The sequence below is a fragment of the Nomascus leucogenys genome, chromosome 20 (assembly GCF_006542625.1).
Source record: "Nomascus leucogenys isolate Asia chromosome 20, Asia_NLE_v1, whole genome shotgun sequence".
NCBI classification, from domain to species: Eukaryota; Metazoa; Chordata; class Mammalia; order Primates; family Hylobatidae; genus Nomascus; species Nomascus leucogenys.
The window spans coordinates 68,910,860-68,930,127 of NC_044400.1; the positions used below are offsets into that span (position 1 = coordinate 68,910,860).

At 41.7% G+C, this 19,268-nt stretch overlaps 2 pseudogenes across 1 annotated transcript; one reads left to right on the forward strand and one right to left on the reverse strand.

The window, feature by feature from the left end:
* Positions 1-19,268, reverse strand: part of LOC101176459 — a 63,480-nt pseudogene that overhangs the window by 27,567 nt on the left and 16,645 nt on the right.
* LOC115831767 lies at positions 4,510-6,670 on the forward strand (annotated as a pseudogene). Its single transcript, XR_004027261.1, has one exon. The product of XR_004027261.1 is annotated as a 40S ribosomal protein S21 pseudogene (transcript).

Below are 19,268 nucleotides of genomic sequence, written 5' to 3' on the forward strand. Positions count from 1 at the left end.
AGTCATAAGCCCAGCATAGCAGACACTGGGAATATAAAGCTACCTGCCAAAAAATAGTAAGTGCAGAGACCATCACATATTTATTTCTAAGGAGTCACACTTCACCAAATGAATAAGGCTCCAGGGCAGGTGGAAAGGACAGGGCCAAGAAACAAGCAGGGGAACTGGCCTTAGGAAAAATCCAGGAACCCTGTCATTGAGACATGAAAGAAGAAGAGCTGAAAATAGAGGTGTTGTGAGGGGGATGCTGCAGAATTGGCAGCCTTTTGTCTCTGCACCGAGGAAGAAAAAGTGGATAGGGTGGGGTTGGGGCTTGAGGGAAATGAGAAAAGTTTGCAACAGCCACTGTGAAGAACTGGAAACAAGTTTACCACCAAAGAGCAGTACTGACACTGCCCAGTGCCAGGTGTGATCAGAAGCCTTCAGTTTCTGATGGCACCAGTCAGTCTCCAGGCAAAATTGTCTCTTCTAAGAGTCTTGGGTCTGTTCTTTTTTTCACAAGCAGGCATTTGAGCATTTTGAAAATGCAGAAGTGTATATATATATATATATCACTACACATCTCTGGATAGTGAGACTATGGAGGTGTTACTTTGTATTACTATTAGGTTGGTCAAAAGCAATTGTGGTTTTCATCGTTACTTTCAATGGCGAAAACTGCAATTATTTTTGCACCAACCTAATACAAATGTCTCTAAGTCTTCTCCTTTCCAGCTTAACATCTCAACCTACAATCATTCCTCAAAAAGCAATCATCTTGCCATCTTGGCAGTTTTCTCTTGGAAAAAGATAAATAACAACAAAAAGTTAATAATTCTATATGTGATGGTTAACTTTATGTGTCAACTTGGCTGAGCCACAATGCCCAGATATTTCATCAAACTTTATTCTAGATGTTTCTGCGAATATGGTTTTTGAATGAGATTTGTATTTAAATTGGCTGACTTGGGGCAAAGCAGACTGCCCTCCATAATGTGGGTGGGCCCCATTCAATCAATTGAAGGCTTTATTAGAACAAAAACTGATCTTCCCCCTGAGAAAAAAGAATTCTGCAGGTGGACTGACCTTGGACTTGAAGTGCAACTCTCCTGTGGGTCTCCAGTCTGCTGGCCTAAACGAACAGGTTCTGGACTCACTAACCCTCCACAACCACATGAGCCAATTCCTTAAAATAAACCTAGATAGATAGATAGCTAGCTAGCTAGCTAGATAGATAGAGAGAGATACAGCAACAAAGATAGATATAAACATAGACATAGACACAGACACAGACACAGACATATAAAGAGAGCGATATGTAATTCTGTTGCTTCTATTTCTCTGGAGAACCCTTGCTAATATACCTTATTTTTTTAAATGCCTTAACATAAGCTATCCAGTAGGTGGATCATGGAAGCCATTTTGCTAATCAGCTCATACAGATTTCATTCACTCACAAACAGACGTAACATATAAGATCCCTTCTCCATTTCTTCTCACTAACAGTAATTTCTAAATACCAAACCCCATAGAGACCATCAAATTTTGTGTGATATTTAGTATATCAATAGAGATCGTAAAAGAGTTAGTTACACAGTTATATATTCATTTTTTAAATTATTTAAGATATTTATTAACAAGTGCTTGCAGTTTGTTAACTTTTTTGGAAAAAAAAGTCAAGTTATAAATTTTATTACAAATTAAAAATGTTCTTTAAAATCTCAACTTGACTGGATATAAAACATTTAAAAATCTTTAAAGGCATTATTGAGTGAAACCACGCCTCTATTCATTCATGGCATTTAAAAAAATAATTAGTGAGCAGGAATTGGTTTATTTTCCAACTTTCCCACTGATCTTCAAATACGTCGCTTTTGTTCAAATAATGCAGAGTTTCTAACAGTCCAATTGTAAAGATTTTTACTAATGTGGATTTGAAATTTAGCCTCTAATCTATTGAGAATGATGAGGATTTTGCTGGAACAAAGATGACTAATAATTATCAAGAACAGTAACAGCTAGGCTGATGCAATTGGCAACTCATCCATGTATTTCCCAAAGCAGCCCACCTTTTATAGATGCGTGATGTGATACTAGCACCCTTCTCCTCAGGCTAAGCTGCCAGGGTCTTTTCTTTGACCCAGTTTGTTGACACATCATTACTTTCAAGCAAACAAACCCTTGTCCCTGTGTTTAGGATGGGAAGTGAATTGAGGAACATAGTATATATAGGATATATTGTCTCTCTTTTCAACTCTAGCTATGTAGGATTTTGTTTGCGGGGCAGAGCTACTTTAGATCAGAAGCACCAGCACAACTAAACCAGATAAGATAGTGAAATTGCATTGTACTTGTTGGAACATGGCTGCTATCCTATGCAAACACCTTCACCCCATGCTACCACTTCCTCTTCTCTGGTACACTCTTAGGATCCCTCCAAGACCTTTCCACAATTTCTAACTAAAGGGATAATGCATGGCAGAGTTGGGACCCTTAGGACCCTCATCTGGAGCTACTACCAGCATTTATTCCAGTCGGGCAGCATCCATGCCCTATTGATTGCTAAATATTCTAATAACATACTTGATTGATTGGGACATTTTTGAGCATCTTTTGACCTCCTTTGTTTGCTCATAGATTCTGATTGCTCAATCTACTTTTGTTAAAAATAAGAAGTACAAGCATTTGTATAACAATCTATCCTTTGTAGCTTTCTCGATACATTAGCTTATTCAACAACTATTCATTTAGCCCTGCCATGTTCCAATCACTGTGATAGGTATTTACACACACATGTATATGCACACATCATTTATTCCTCATGACAGTCCCTAACTTGGGTGGTACTATAATAACTTTTACCAGGCCGGGCGCGGTGGCTGACGCCTGTAATCCCAGCACTTTGGGAGGCCGAGGCGGGTGGATCACAAGGTCAGGAGATCGAGACCATCCTGGCTAACACGGTGAAACTCCGTCTCTACTAAAAATAAAAAAAATTAGCCAGGTGTGGCGGCGGGCGCCTGTAGTCTCAGCTACTCAAGAGGCTGAGGCAGGAGAATGGCGTGAACCTGGAAGGCGGAGCTTGCAGTGAGCCTAGATAGCGCCACTGCAGTCTAGCCTGGGCAAAACAGCGAGACTCTGTCTCAAAAATAATAATAATAATAATAAAAATAAATAAATAAAAAATAAAAAAAAAATTTTACCAAAAATTATAATATTAGCAATATTATATATATTAGTATATTATTGTTATTAGTTATAATTATAATCTCATAATTATATTACAATAATTATATTATTATTATATATTATTCTGTATGCTAAATGACAGGCACTATGCTAAACATGTAACATGGATTTGCCAATTTGATCTACAAAAATGTCTTGAGATACATTCTTTTTTCATCCCTGTTAGATGGACGAGTCAACTGGGACTGGAAAAGGTTAGGACACATCCTTAAGGCTAAAGATGTGTAGGAACAGGGCAAGGACTCTGATCCAGGTTATCCAATTCCAACTTTTCCACTGTTTTCTCCATTGTTCCAAGTTCCCTTGCATTAGAAGTTGATATTGGCAGAAGTACTGAATAACAGGGCTACAGTAATTTCTAAATGGATAGAAGTATCTTGAGTTCTGACTTTCAGATTTGGCATTGGCATCTTATATTTTTCACATTAGAAAAGTGACAAATTCATGCCAAAAACCAACTGTTTTCTAAACGAAGCTCTGCTCCAATTTGTCTTTGCTAATTATTCTGTTTAAAAGATGGGCATTGCCGGGCGCGGTGGCTCACGCTTGTAATCCCAGCACTTTGGGAGGCCGAGGCGGGCGGATCACGAGGTCAGGAGATCGAGACCACGGTGAAACCCCGTCTCTACTAAAAAATACAAAAATTAGCCGGGCGTAGTGGCGGGCGCCTGTAGTCCCAGCTACTCGGAGAGGCTGAGGCAGGAGAATGGCGTGAACCCGGGAGGCGGAGCTTGCAGTGAGCCGAGGTGGCGCCACTGCACTCCAGCCTGGGCGACAGCGAGACTCCGTCTCAAAAAAAAAAAAAAAAAAAAGATGGGCATTTTGCTAGCCTTTGGAGACTCTTTCTGTGTTTTTCTTATAAATTTTATTTAAGATTTCTACATTGATATGTCTTGCTAGGGATATTATAGAGAAGGGAAGGCTTGACCTGATTCTGTCTCCTCTCCCAACTTTTCCCTACTCTTGTCCAGGGAGGAATGCTAAACCATAAGCTTTTTTTTTTCGCTTTTTTTTTTTTTTTTTTTGAGACGGAGTTTCGCTCTGTCCCCCAGGCTGGAGTGCAGTGGCACGATCTCAGCTCACTGCAAGCTCTGCCTCCCGGCTTCACGCCATTCTCCTGCCTCAGCCTCCCAAGTAGCTGGGACTACAGGCGCCCGCCAACACGCCCGGCTAATTTTTTGTATTTTTAGAAGAGATGGGGTTTCACCATGTTAGCCAGGATGGTCTCGATCTCCTGACCTCGTGATCTGCCCGCCTCGGCCTAAGCATAAGCTTTGAGGAGAGGGACTACGTCTATTTTATCGCATCTCCAGCCACCAACCTAGTGCCTAGAACATAAGAAAATAATAAATATTTTTTGAATGCTGGAATAAGTATGGGTGGTGCTTTTTAAATGTCTCTAAGAGATACAATTGTCATAAGTATGATAACTGTATGTTTTAGCTCCCACAACATTCTGCCCACTCCAACCAGGTTAAAAATCCACTATATGTAGTGTATGACATCTGGCACTTGGTTCTCTCTTCATTCTTTTATATAACAAACACTTAAAAAACATTCATTCATGTATTTAACAGATATTTGCTGAGCACCTCTATATGCCAGGCAATTTGCTAGATTGTGGGACTACAGTGATGAACATAAGGGTAAGTCAGGCCCCTTCTCAGAGAGCTTAGATCATAGTTGGGAGGAGGAAACAGGATAAATACATCTAACAAACAAGTTTTTTAAAATAGGCAAAGATAAACACGGGAAAGAGATGGAGTAGCTGGGAGTAGCAGTAAGAAGGTGACCTTTCAGTTGAGACCTAAAGGATGAGGATGACCCAGCCATGCAAAGAGATGAGGAAAAGAGCTCTCTAGGCACAGAGGAGAGCAAGTGCAAAGGCCGAGGTTCCTAGGGAACAGAAGGGAGGCCAGAGCTGCTAAAGTCCAGTGAGCCATGGAGAACAGTGAGAGGAGGAGCAGCCAGGCCTTGCAAGGCTCCGTGGTGTAGTTTGGATTTTATTCTCAGATAAATGACAAGCCAGTAAAGGGAGATGAAAATAATTGTCTCTCTACTGTGGAGAGTGGGCTGAGAGGGAAGAATAAAAGCCGTGGGGTGATGTGGGTTGCACTCACAAGATGACAGTGGAAATGGAGATAAGTCAATGGATTCAAGTTCTACAGCAACTGGGTATGTCAGATAAAGGGAGAAGGTAAGGGAAAAGACGTGACTTAAGCAACCAAGATAGGGAAGCGCAAGGTAGGGGTAAGTTGCAATCAAGAACTTTCCTCTAGCCCTCTAGGCAGAGAAGAGAGCAAGTGCTTCCCCTTCACCTTCTGCCATGATTTTAAGTTTCCTGAGGCCTCCCAGCCATGCTTCCTGTACAGCCTGTGGATCTGTGAGTCAACTAAACCTCTTATCCTCACAAATTACCCAGTGTTTTCCACTGGCTATTACGCACCCAAATGGAAATATCAAGTAAGCAGTTGGATACACAAGTCTTGAGTTCAGGAGGGAATGAAATCAAAGCTGGAAGTAGTAAATCTGGGTACCAACCACAGATAGATGGGATCAACACCAAGCTAATACATACAAAGATCTGCTATTTAAACACCAGTTATCAACCATGCTAATTCTATGATCTTGAGAAAATAACGACTTCACTCCTCCATTTTCTCGTCTGAAAAACGGGAATGAAAGTAATGCTTTTTAGGATGGTTGTGAGGATTAATAAAATAATCCCTAGTACCTGGGTAAGCACTCCAAGAATGCTATTGTAACTGGTTTATATTATTTTCCACAACTGCCTTTACACTTGCTCTGGGTATGGCCTTTTTAAGACAACTAAAGCCTGAATGCTTTCCATGGGGTCCACTCAGACATGCTTGCTCATTCAAACTCTGCAAGTCCTGGAGGCTTACCCCTCTGCTGGCTCAAATCCTCACCAGCCATCTCAAATAGCTTCAGCCAGCTTTGCACCCTTGGAATTCTCCAGGCTAGAGAAAGGCACCAGCCTCATGGAGTGATACATCAAAATCCGCTCTCGGTAGACGTCTTCCCTTCGAGATTTGCTTCGAGGGCTGCCCTAACCTGGCATAAGAGGACAAACCCTCAGCTTTCTCTCTTGCGCGCGGTGTGGTGGCAGCAGGCGCAGCCTCGAAATGCAGAATGACGTCGGCGAGTTCATGGACCTGTACGTGCCGCGGAAATGCTCCGCTAGCAACCGCATCATCGGTGCCAAGGACCAAGCATCCATCCAGATGAACGAGGCCGAGGTTGACAAGGTCACAGGCAGGTTTAATGGCCAGTTTAAAACTTATGCTATCTGCGGGGCCATTCGTAGGATGGGTGAGTCAGATGATTCCATTCTCCGACTGGCCAAGGCCGACAGCATCATCTCAAAGAACTTTTGACTGGAGAGAATCACGTATGTGGAATATTTGTCATAAATAAACAGTGAAAACCTAAAAAAAAAAAAAAAGGACAAACCCTCTTTTCATCCCACAGAGTGAGGAGTCAAGAAATGTCAAAATGCTCGTACACCTATAAATCCCCTTTAAGGCACCTTCTCAAGCCCTCTCTTACATAGTTGAAGGGGGTTGATGGAGTTGATAGTCACAGGTTCTGTTTTGTAATTTCTCAGTAAGTCCTAAAAATGTGTCCGGTGTCACTATTTAGAATGTAGAGAACTTGTACATTATAATCAGCTTTGAGCTTCAGCCACAATTCCAAGAAACAAGAAACATCTTGATATGGTTTGGCTCTGGGTCCCCACCCAAATCTCATGGTAAATTGTAATTCCCAGTGTTGGAGGAGGGGCCTGGCAGGAGGTGACTGAATCATGGGACAGACTTCCCTCTTGCTGTTCTCGTAATAGAGTTCTCATGAGATCTGGTTGTTTGAAAGTGTGTAGCACTTTCTCCTTTGTTCTCTCTCCTGTTCCACCATGGTAAGAAATGCTTGCTTCCCCTTCACTTTCTGCCATGATTTTAAGTTTCCTAAGGTCTCCTAGCCATGTCTCCTGTACAGCCTGTGGACCTGTGAGTCAATTAAACCTCTTTTGTTCATAAATTACCCAGTCTCAGGTCGTTCTTTGTAGCACTGTGAGAACCGACTAATACACATCCTATTTCCCACCATATATATTTTACGTTTAATTTTTTTCCCAGTATCAAATGTATTAGCCCATATAGCCTCCATGCAAATAAATACTGTCCCATGAATCCGAGGTCAAAAGAGATTTAAGACCAATGATGGTATATAATACTGCCTCTCCTTTCTATATGCTTATGTATTGAGTTACAAATATGAATAAGGCCTTATAAAAATCTGTATTATACAGAAGTTTGCCAAAAAAGTCATCTGGGTGATGTTTGAGTTTAAGGGAAGGTGATAATTAACCGATCCTTTTCTCCAGAGTTCAAAACTAATTAAGAAATGGAGTCAGATTCAGGGAAGCCAAATCATTGGCTGTATAATATAGAAAGGCTAGAATGGAGAAGGCAGTAAAACGTAGTAAAACGTAGGCGTGGCCAGGTGTGGTGGCTCATGCCTGTAATCTCAGCACTTTGGGAGGCCTAGGCGGATGGATCACCTGAGGTCAGGAGTTTGAGATCAGCCTGGCCAACATGGTAAAACCCTGTCTCTAAAAAAAAAAAAAAAAAATTAGCTGGGTATGGTGGCGTATGCCTGCTATCCCAGCTACTCAGGAGGCTGAGGCAGGAGAATTGCCTGAACTCAGGAGGCAGTGGTTGCAGTGAGCCAAGATCGTGCCACTGCATTCCAGCCTGAGCAATAAGAGTGAAACTCCATCTCAAACAACAACAAAAACCACGTAGGCTTCCCACTACTTCCCTCTACTACCAGTTCAGAAGGCAGGCCTCCACATTTGTCAAGATGAAAGCCTGTCCTTGAAACCCTCCCACATGGAGGTGGGAGTCATGAAAGCATGGTTATTGTGGCAGGCAGATCTGAGAGAGAGAAAGGAGGGACAAAAAATCTGAGAAGCTTGGACAAGAATAGATAAGACTTTCCTTGCCTTCCAAATCAGAATAATGAAAACAGAAGCAGATGCTAAAAGTAATCCTTGCATCTATTTCCTTCCTTTCTGTTCCAGAGAAAGGAAAGATGGAGGATAAGGGTACCCCTCAACAGGAAGAATGAAATGCTATAAGAATAGAGACTAGAGAAAGATCACCTTGAAGTAGAAGAACCCACAAATGGCAGAATCCATGGATGCTCACTTGTTCTGAGCCTGCAAGGTGTGATTTTTGTTTGTTTGTTTGTTTTTTAAGGAGAAGGTATGCAGGAAGCTTTCCATTCAGAGGGGAAGCATGAGTGAAAGACAAGTGGGGGAAAGCAGTTAGGCTCAGGGAAAGGTTAGTGGGCTAAACTTACTTGAAAATCCAGGGTTTGGGTGGGAGAAGAGTGAGAGACAGTGAAAAGGCAATCTGAAGCCACATCAGGGAAGGTCTTGGTTGCAAGTCAAGGACTTTGTGTACTATTTGGTCAAGAACCAGAAGGCAGTCAAAGTTTTTGAGTAGGAGAGGAGCATAATTATAGCAAGGCTTTAAGAAGACTAAGTGGGCAGCAGGGTGCAAAATATATAATCTAAGGAGAATTTGGGAAGAAGAAAGATCAGTTATAGGCTCCTGGATAGATTGGAAGAGGAAGTAACATTAATTCATGTCATCGCAGTGGGACTGGAAGGCAAATGACATTTGTATAGTGCTTTAGAGTTTACAAAGCTCTTGTTGCATTAATTACTTCATTTGATATGACACTTGTGGGAAGTAAGTTAGCTCAAAGATAAACAGACCACAAGACAGTTTACAGTCAATAAATGTGAAATGAATAAACCTAAGATTCTAAAGGGCTCGGTGACTACACACAGGAGGGAATGCAAGTGAGGAGTCAAATATGACTCACAGCCTTGAATAACTGGAATTATTCATTCATCAAGTATTTGTTGAGCTTTTGCTATATGCCAGGAAAAGTTCCAGATGCTAGGATTTCAGCAAAGAACATGGTAGACAAAGACCCTATTCTCAGGGAGCTAATGTACTAATGAAAGAGAGAATCAACAGATATATAAAGAAATATAAAACATCATATGGCAAAGGAAAAAACAAATCAGGGTAAGAGGATAGAGTCTGTGGGGGCGCTTTTTTAGATATTATGGTCAGAGAAGGCCTCTTTCCAGAAGTGACTATTGGGCAGAGACCAGAAGGAAGCGAGGCAGTGAGCCATGCGAAGTTCTAGGAGAGAAGTATCTGGGGCAGAGACAGTAGCATGAAAAAAGCCCTGAAATGAGTGTCCATCTGGTGTGTTCAGAAAGTAACAATGGGGCCTGTGTAGGCAGCAGAGTCAACAAGGAGGAGGTGATAGGTCATGAGCCCAGAAAGACAGCCAAAGGCCTAATCCTGAATGGTCTTGTAAGCCAAGGTAAGTACCTCTGGCCTTTGGAGGAATCATTTATAGAGAGCAAGAGTAAACAGATACCAGTAAGAAGGCACCATGGGAGCCCAGGGAAGAGACAATGGTGGCTTGAACTGATGTAGCACTGCTGGAGGAGATGAAAAATGGCCAGATTCCAGATCTATGATAAGGCAACGCTTGTAGGATTTTTTTTTATTGGATTTGATGTAGAGTAGAAGAAAAAGGATGATTCCAGGGTTTGTACTCAGAGCAGCTGGGTAAATGGTGGTGCCCTTACTGAGATGGGGTATGGTGGGCAAAGACAGCAGGGGCTTTGCTTAGCCCCTGTGAGATTTAATAAACCTCTTGGACATTCAAGTGGAGACGTTTTGAAGGAAGGATGTGATCATGGAGTTAGGAGGAATGTCAGGGTTAGAGATATAAATTTGAGATGGCTTCGCCACCATCAAAAATAGAGAAACCAGGAGAGAGAAGCAGATTCACATACTATATGTATTCACATTCAGTATGTATTAAGTACAGAAAAAGTGTGTGAATCCATTTACTATGTGTTAAGCACTTTCTTAGGCCCTGGGTGTACAGACATCAAAGACATACTTCTTCACCTCCAAGGGCTCACAGTTCACCTGGGAATACAAACAAGTAAGCAACCAGCTACACTTTAGTGTGAAACAATCCATAACAGAAGTTTCCAAGGGGTGTTATAAGAGACAGCAGAAGGGCATGTGATGCAGGAAGCCTTCCTAAGGAAAATGATACGCAAGAAAAATTTGGAGGGTTGAGGAAGGACTGTTTTGGGACAAAAAATTCAGGCCCAAGGAGAAGGATGTTTCAGGGGGACAGAACGTAGTTTTCAATAGCATAGAGGCATGTGAAACATGACATGTTCATGCAACTGCAGTTACTTGATATGACTGGAAAAGAGGGTGCTTGTAGAAGAGTGGTAAGAGATGAAACTGGAAAGGTGAGCAGGGGATAGGCCAGAAAGGTCTGAGGAGTTTGAAGGTGAAGAAGACAAGTTTTGTTTTAGAAATGCTAAGTTTAAAATACAAATGCATGCTGCTTGGGTGATAAATGCACCAAAATCTTACAAATCACAACTAAAGATCTTACTCGTGTAACCAAATACCACTTGTTCCCCAAAACCTATGGAAATAATTGTTTTTTTCCAATCACTCTGGGAGCTTTTAATAGGCACAAATGCTGCAGCCCCATCCTACATATTCCAACATAATTGTTCGGGGGTAGAGACCTGACATTGGTCCATTAAGATGTATTTCTGTGTATACACACAATATACATGTATATGTATTCATATATATACAGTACATATGTGTATTGATTCATATTTTTATAATACATATGATTATCTCATTTCTTTCTATAAAAATAAAATAAAATACAAATGGGACTTGCCTAGCAGGTAACAGAAAATGGGAGATTAGAACTCCAGGGGAGGTCAGGGTCAGATTTATATTTCTAGTTATGTCTGTATCTGTCATATTTCAAAACCTCTGTCATAAAAATCATCGTTGAAGCCATAGGAGTGAATTAAATATCCAAGAAATAGAAAACGCAGAAAAAGGAGAAGGAAGAAAAGAACAGTTCTATAGGCAGACCCCACAATTAGAAGACTAGAGAAGGCCAGGCACGATGCCTCACACCTGTAATCCCAGCACTCTGGGAGGCCGAGGTGGGCGGATCACAAGGTCAGGAGATCGAGACCATCCTGGCTAACACGGTGAAACCCCGTCTCTACTAAAAATACAAAAAATTAGCTGGGCGTGGTGGCGGGCGCCTGCAGTCCCAACTACTTGGGAAGCTGAGGCAGGACAATGGCGTGAACCCGGGGGGCGGATCTTGCAGTGAGCCAAGATGGCGCCACTGCACTCCAGCCTGGGCGAGAGTGTGAGACTCTGTCTCAAAAAAAAAAAAAAAAGAAGACGAGAGAAGAGGAAGGGCAGTCATTATGGAGCTCAGGAAAAGAACAGTCAGGAGCATTTAAGAGCTGGAAGAGTACAATGTCCAGCTCTTTCATGAGTCCATCACCATGGAAACAGGGACTCATGAAAGGGACAGTGGTTGACAATATCAAACACAGAGAGGTTAAGGAGGGTAAAAATGGAGAGAAGGTCATCAAATGTGATGACCACGTGGTCCTTTGGTGACCTTTGGGAGAGTAATTTAGGAGAAAGCAGGGGTAAAAGTCAGCAGCAAAGATGTTGGAGTAATTAGGTTACAGAAAGTGAAAACAAGGAAAGTGGACTACTAAGCCTTCTTTTCCAAGCCTGTCCCATTTTCCTGCCTGGCATCTGCCTTTTGTACTCCACCTTGACTTGACCTTTTTCTCCTGGCATTTTGTCCTGTCTCTCTTACTTCCACTGTCTACTGGCCCCCTGTAACAGCATTCCCTGCCAGCAACAATTCTAGCATTCAGCCAACTAGCAAGCTATGAACTGAATCATCAGGTAGACTTTAACAGATAAGAAAACAGATCAAAAGTTATCTTGGTGAAACATGTGCCATCATAGATTCTGTATAATGAATGCAATCTCTTTAAGGACACTTCTGACTAGAAGAATCCCCACCTGTCTGTTAACAGAAGTTATCCTCAGAGTTTCAGACAGTAGGAGGTTGTGGTGGGGGATGCCTTTTTATTTTTACCATATAAATAACCTTATTGTTTTAGGTTGTTGTGATTATTGTTGTTTTACAACAAAAAATGTGTTGGTTTTCAAATTTAAATTTTTTTTTTTTTTTGCATGCCCTCCATTCTTCTAATCTGCAGAGGTACCATTTGGCTAAGATTGTCTATATTTCTTCTTCTTTTCTTCATGTTCTCCTCCCATAGTTCTTTGGCAGCCAGAATTAACTCAATGGAAATGTTGGCAAATTCTCCAGTCAGTCTTTGTTCTTTTTAATGTCATGGACATATCTAGATAATTGTTCTTCTATATCAATTGATATCTAGCTTTTAATGTAATTGGACCTTTGCATATCCAAAAGCCACTTATGCAAATTAAAACAATGATTTCACTCAATAAACTGGGAATGATAACCACAGTCATTATGAAAGTAGGAGAAGCTAATGAAAGCCCCGTCTTCATAATTTTCTTTTTAGAGACCAGCAGCTAAAAACAAGTAGACAGGAAGAGAATAATTGGCCACTTATTCTAATCCCTGCCATTTGTAATAAAAATAAACAGCACAAATAGCAAACAAATTAATGGTTGCTCCCCCTGAGCCAGTCAATTACCAAGCTATGATCACTTTACCTCCTACTTCTTGCATCTTTTCCTTCACCACTGACTCATTCAGGCTGTCTTTTCCTCTTTCGTGGATCATGACAATAGCTTCCCAGCCTCTATTGTTTCTCTTAAAAATATCCTCCATATTGGTCACTAAAATGAGCTCTCTCATACAAAAACCAAGCCATTGCCTTGCTTAAACCCATCAATGGCTCTGAAAGCATCATGGAATGTCTAACCTCCTTATTGCAACATGCAAACTTGATAGTTTCCTGACTCCTACCTGTAAATCTTCTGCATTCAGACTCAGTGCACCAGACTGAGCTCTTTAACCTGGAGTTAGTGCTGTTGTGTGGAGTTCAGATCACTGCCAGACTCTACTTCCCCTTGTGGTGAGTTGGCCTTTGGGACCTTAGTGTCCTCTTCTCTCACTGCACCTTGGTCAAGACCATCACAATCCACTGAGGCAGGGTTTTCTAATTTTAACATCTGGTAGTAGGAATTGGTGCCTCCCTTCCTTCTCCTTCAGAAGGCTTTTAGGATCCTTATTCAAATATGTCCACTCCCTCCCGAAACCTCTGCAAACTGAGGAGAAGCCTTTGCTAAGACACAGGACTTTTTTTTTACAGTTAATTGTATACCATTTTCCAAAGTCAAAATATGCCCCAATTCTTCACCTAAAGGATGCTGTTCCAACATGACTTTCTATATTCACCTCTAAATAAAAAATTCCACCACACCAGGTACACTATTACACACATATAATTAGATGTGTATAAAATTCAACTGTCTATAAACACATAGATATATCTTAAAGCTTTATATCTCAGCTTAGAAAATTAATTTTCTGACAACATCCTTTAATAATATTATTGCTGTTTTATAGAGGTCAATAGGACTAAGATCAGAGCCTTCTGTGACTTCAACCAGAACTCAAATGAATGAACCCTCTCAATTAACTGATTATTATTTCTTCTACACCAGACTTCTAAAAGAAAGACAGAAAGAGGCTAATAAATACAGATGTGTCAGAGACCATTTTCAGGCTGTTGAAACAATGCCTTCATCTACAGACTTCATTCATAAATACACACACACAAATATCTACAGTTCTTAGGATCTACTGACATTTTGGAGGACAAAGTCTTCAAACTTGGCCCATTCAAGCCCTTTGACCATGTGTAACCCTACCTCTGGAAGATCTTACTCAGGCATATAGAAAATGGTGACCGCAGAGATGGGAATTTCCATTGAAGAACAGATGGAACAAAACTTTAGAAGCAAAATGCTGGACCATCTAACAGCAATAAAAATATCTACAGGCCCCACAGTCATATAATCAACTAGCAAGCTACAGTCTTTTTAAAGATCTTTAAATATGTAAAAATATAAAAGTCGGTCCCACGTATGTTTTCAACTCCTTCAGATTTCTGAGGTCATCCACTCTCAAAAGTCCAAGTTGAAGTAGACAAGAAACTACTTTAAAGACATTAGCAGCTCTAGAACCTCTGGAAGGGCCCAAGAATCACTGTTGAAAGCCATCTAGAGAGGCACTTGTAAATCAACTTATGCGAGGAGTTCCACCTATTTGGTTTGAGATTATTGGAAGAGATAAAGAAGGCTTTGGGTCCTTCTTCACATTACAGCACCTTTAAAAATAATAATAATAAGACAAAGAACCTTATAACCCAATGCTTAGCCCCTTTTTGCTTTACTCTCAGGGAACACAGAGCTCAATTCAGAACTCCTGGCAGTAGCTCCCCAGTTAAAGGGCTGGACATATCCACTTCCCTTTTGGAATCACCTTGTTTAGATGGGTTAAATTTTAAAAGCCAAAATACAAATTCCAAATAAACAAATTAAATAGAAAGCATAATATCATCACAGTCAATTATTGCTAGACCAAGGTACAGACATAGTATGGCTATGGCTTATTAAGTAGACTCTAGATTATCAAAAATCAAACGTCCAAGCCTTACTTTTGTCAGGCCCTCATGTCTTCTGAAGTCATCATCCCTTAAACATTCTACCAAGAGAGCCTGGGTCCCATACCATATATCTTGGAAAATTCTGTGGCTACCTTCTCCCATCACAGATTCCCACATCCAGATACCACATGCACACACACTTGTCCCATCCCCATGTCAGCATCTCGAAGGTACCTCAGTAAGATTGTGTTTTGAGCAGTCGGCACATCCTCCAATCTCTTCTTTCCCCACTTCTTTGCTCCAAGATGGTCGGTACAGTAGATGCCACTGGTGCCCCCTTCATCAGAGATTAGTCTCAACCAAAAAGGAGCTGCCTCGTCCAGATCATACTTCCACTTCAACCCCTTCAGAGAAGACTGGGGCCAATGACTGACCGACATAAGAATTTAAAGACCATACTCCTTACCCTAAGAGGAGTCCAACTCTGTCGTGCAATTCATGCTCCAGAGAGCTCTCCATGGGATCTAGACTAATTTGATCCCCAGCCAAAACAACAGCCACACTTGGGCTTCTTTTCCACCCTGTTCTTCTTACTCCCCTTGTCCTGAGAGCACTCCTTCAGTAAGTCACTTTTACAACAACCCGTCTCAGGCTCCACTTCCTGGGAACCCTTCTTGACACAGTTGGATTCAGTAGCTTTTTCCTGAAAGACAATAATAACTCAACATAGAACAGTAACAATTTAGATGTGAGTAACCATGCTACATTGCTAAAAGAAGGAGCATCAGAGTGAACAATTGCAGAGTCCACATCTCTCTCCTCTATACAGGGTTTTGTAACCTAAGTGGAGAACATCATCTCTATTTTCATGTATTAGAGGCTTTTATTCTGTCCTCTCTCTTGACTGCCTCCCAGGGAAGGAAGTGAGCACAAAAATAAGAAAGCAAATCCTTGGTATAGGAACATTCTAGAATTTGAAACTCGTATTAAAAAGTTTATGAAAGCTGGCCTGGCACAGTGACTCACATCTGTAATTCCAGCTCTTTGGGAGGCTGAGACAGATGTATCACCTGAGGTCAGGAGTTCAAGACTAGCCTGGCCAATATGGTGAAACCCAGTCTTTATTAAAAATACAAAAATTAGCTGGGTGTGATGGTGCATGCCTGTAGTCCCAGCTACTCGAGAGGCTGAGGCAGCAGAATCACTTGAACCTGGGAAGCGGAGGTTGCAGTGAGCTGAGATCACACCACTGCACTCCAGCCTGAGTGACAGAAGGAGACTCCATCTCAAAAAAAAAAAGTCTCTGAAAGCTGTTGGAAGAGACACACGGCATAGGAACCAGATAATTCAACTCTTAGATGCATGCTTCCCCAAACTCATTCCTCTCACTCTTTCTCACCTACTCTTATCTACAAACTGAAGAATGTTTCCCTCAATTCCTTTAGAGATTGTGCTAAGAGTTGCCAGGAGGATATTGTGATGCCATGAGGGAGGGTATAGGCAATGTGATCACAAGGAAGTCCGTGCGACCCGAGATGGGCAGGAAGGGCATAGCTTCCCCACCTACGAGGTGTGGATGCCATAGGGTTAATGTCCATTCGGGATGCTACATGGTTCATTCTTGAGGGTGGGCTAAATTTGAGGGATATACAAATTGCCACAGGACTACAGAAAAAGAAACAACCAACACCACTTGGTGATGAGGCAGGGAAGGTCAGCAAAGTTTCCACTGAGTGTAGAATGTCTGATCTGTGCCTGAGAGGATAAGTAGATGGCCATGTAGAAAAGAAGAAAGAAGTCCCAGGCAAAGAGCCTGGACGACAGCACAGAGATGTGGATGCAGATGGCAGTGCTGGCACCAGGCAAGCACAGACTACCTGCTAGGGTGTGGCAGTATATAAGGCTGGGAAGACAGCCTGAAACCCACTTGAGAAAGTCCAGAGGATTGTGGAAATTGTTCCAGCAGGAAGTGCTTTGTTCATGTGTATTGTTAAGACCAATCTGCACACTCTCTGGGGAATAGATTAGTGAGATGAGAAGGCAGCAAAACCAGTTAGTAGTCTTTTGAAATGATACCTAGTGCTTATTATATTATGTATTACGTAGCCAGGCACTATTCCTAGCATTTTACACATTTTATCCTCACTCTGACTCCATGTGACAAATACTCTTTGGCATCTCAAATGACTTGAGGAAACTGAGGCACACAAGGTTAAATAAGATACCCAGAGAGTCAAAGCTAGTAAGTACAGGGCAATTAATTAAACCAAGGGGGATCTGGCTCCTGAGCCTGCATACCTTTCTGCCCCCCTAATGACGAGGGACTATTCTAGGGCAGTAATGACTAAAATAGAAAACAGGGGACAAGACAAATGACATTTTGAGGGTGAATATAGGTGAGGCAAAGAGATAACTAAAAAGAACTGAGGTTTCCAGTTTCAATGACCCAGGAGAAGGGAATTTGAATTAATAAGAGATGGAGCAGCAGCTTCAGGGGTGAAAAGAATACCAAGGTTTGAGGCATGCTAAGTTTGCAGAGATTGGGAGACATTCTGGTAAGTGTCTGAAATGTTTGTCTTACTCCCAGTCTTATCTTAAGATATCTTCTCCCACTGTGATGGTTAACACTGATTGTCAACTTGATTGGATTGAAGGATGCAAATTATTGATCCTGGTTGTGTCTGTGCGGGTGTTGCCAAAGGAGATTAACATTTGAGTCAATGGGCTGGGAAAGGCAGACTCACCCTTAACCTGGGTGGGCTCCAGGTTAAATTAAAATTAAAAATCAGCTGTCAGCATGGCTAGAATATAAAGCAGGAAAAAAATGTGAAAAGGCTAGACTGGCTTAACCTCCCAGACTACATCTTTCTTCTCTGCTGGATGCTTCCTTCCCTTGAACATCAAACTCCAAGTTCTTCAGTGTTGGGACTCGGACTGGCTCTCCTTGCTCCTCAGCTTGCAGATGGCCTATTGTGGGAACTTTGTGATCGTGTTAGTTAATACTTAACAAGCTCCTATATATATCTCCTGTTAGTTCTGTCCCTCTAAACAACCCTGACTGATACACCCATCTTCCATAACTTGGTATCATCACATATGCTCTCTCCTTTGCTCAGTCAGAGTCTGTTCTTAAGACAGTGTCCAGCATAGATGCCATTCACACATTGATGTCAGCAAATTCTCTCTTCCCAGGTGGGCCTGATATTAAATGAGAGCTTTACCTCTTGTTAAAGAAATCAGCAAAAATTAATAGACTATGATGGAGAGGCATTTCTGGAGAATCTATCCTGCCTAAGTGTAAGACACTCAGCCCCACCTCCCAAAACAAAACCAGACATTCAACCCGATCAGGTTCTCCCATTAATTCAATAGCTGTGGAATGGATTTGGTGAGTTCTTAGAGTCCTCTCACAAGGCACAAAAGCCACAGGGAATAGAGAGCACTTTGGAATGTCAGCTAATTCCCTAAAGTATCCAGGTCTTCTTTCAAAAATGTTCTTGGCCAGGGTGCAGGGGCTCACACCTGTAATCTCATTTGGGAAGCCAAGGCAGGAGGATCACTTGAACACAGGAGTTTAAGGCCAGCCTGGGCAATGTAGGGAGATCCATCTCTACAGAACATAAAAAATTAGCCTGACATGATGATGTGTGTCTGTGTTCCCAGCTACTCAGGTGGCTGAGGTGGGAGGATCACTTAGGCATGGGAGATCAAGGCTGCAGTGAGCCACGATCATGCCACTGCACTCCAGCCTTGGTGACAGAGTGAGACCCTGTCTCAAAAAACAAAAGGAAAGTTCGTGTTCAAACGATTATCTTTTTAAAAATCAGGCATCTTCCTTCTCCCCCCACCACCCCCACCTCTCTCTCTGTCTCTCTCTTCTGTCCTTCTGCCCTCACCCCTACTTGTTTTCATTAAAAGAAAAACTGAAGCACAATACAAATCTTAAAGAGTTTATCTGAGCAAACAACAATTCATGAGTTGGGAAGCACCAAACCAAAAGAGGTTTGGAGCTCCATAAAGAGGCACAAGGAACTGGCTTTTATAGAGTGAATGCAGAAATAAAGAAAATATTTGCTCAGCACCTGAAGATGTCCAGACAAGGGGAACACTTAAGGCCAAAAGTTTGAGACTAGCCTGCACAACATAGCGAGACCCCCTATTTTGTCCTCCTTTCAGCCCCCTTTTCTACAAAAAATTAAAAATTAGCCAGGTATGGTGACACATGCCTTTAATCCTAGCTACTTGGGAGCTCAGGCAGAAGGATCACCTGAGCCTAGGAAGTTGAGGCTGCACTGAGCTATGCTCATGCCACTGCATTCCATCCTGAGCAACAGAGTGAGACCTTGTCTCTTAAAATTAAAAATAAAATATTTGATTGAATATTTTATTTCCTTATTTGGTTTGTCCCACTAGAAAGTCTCTAGTTACGTAAGTTAGTTGG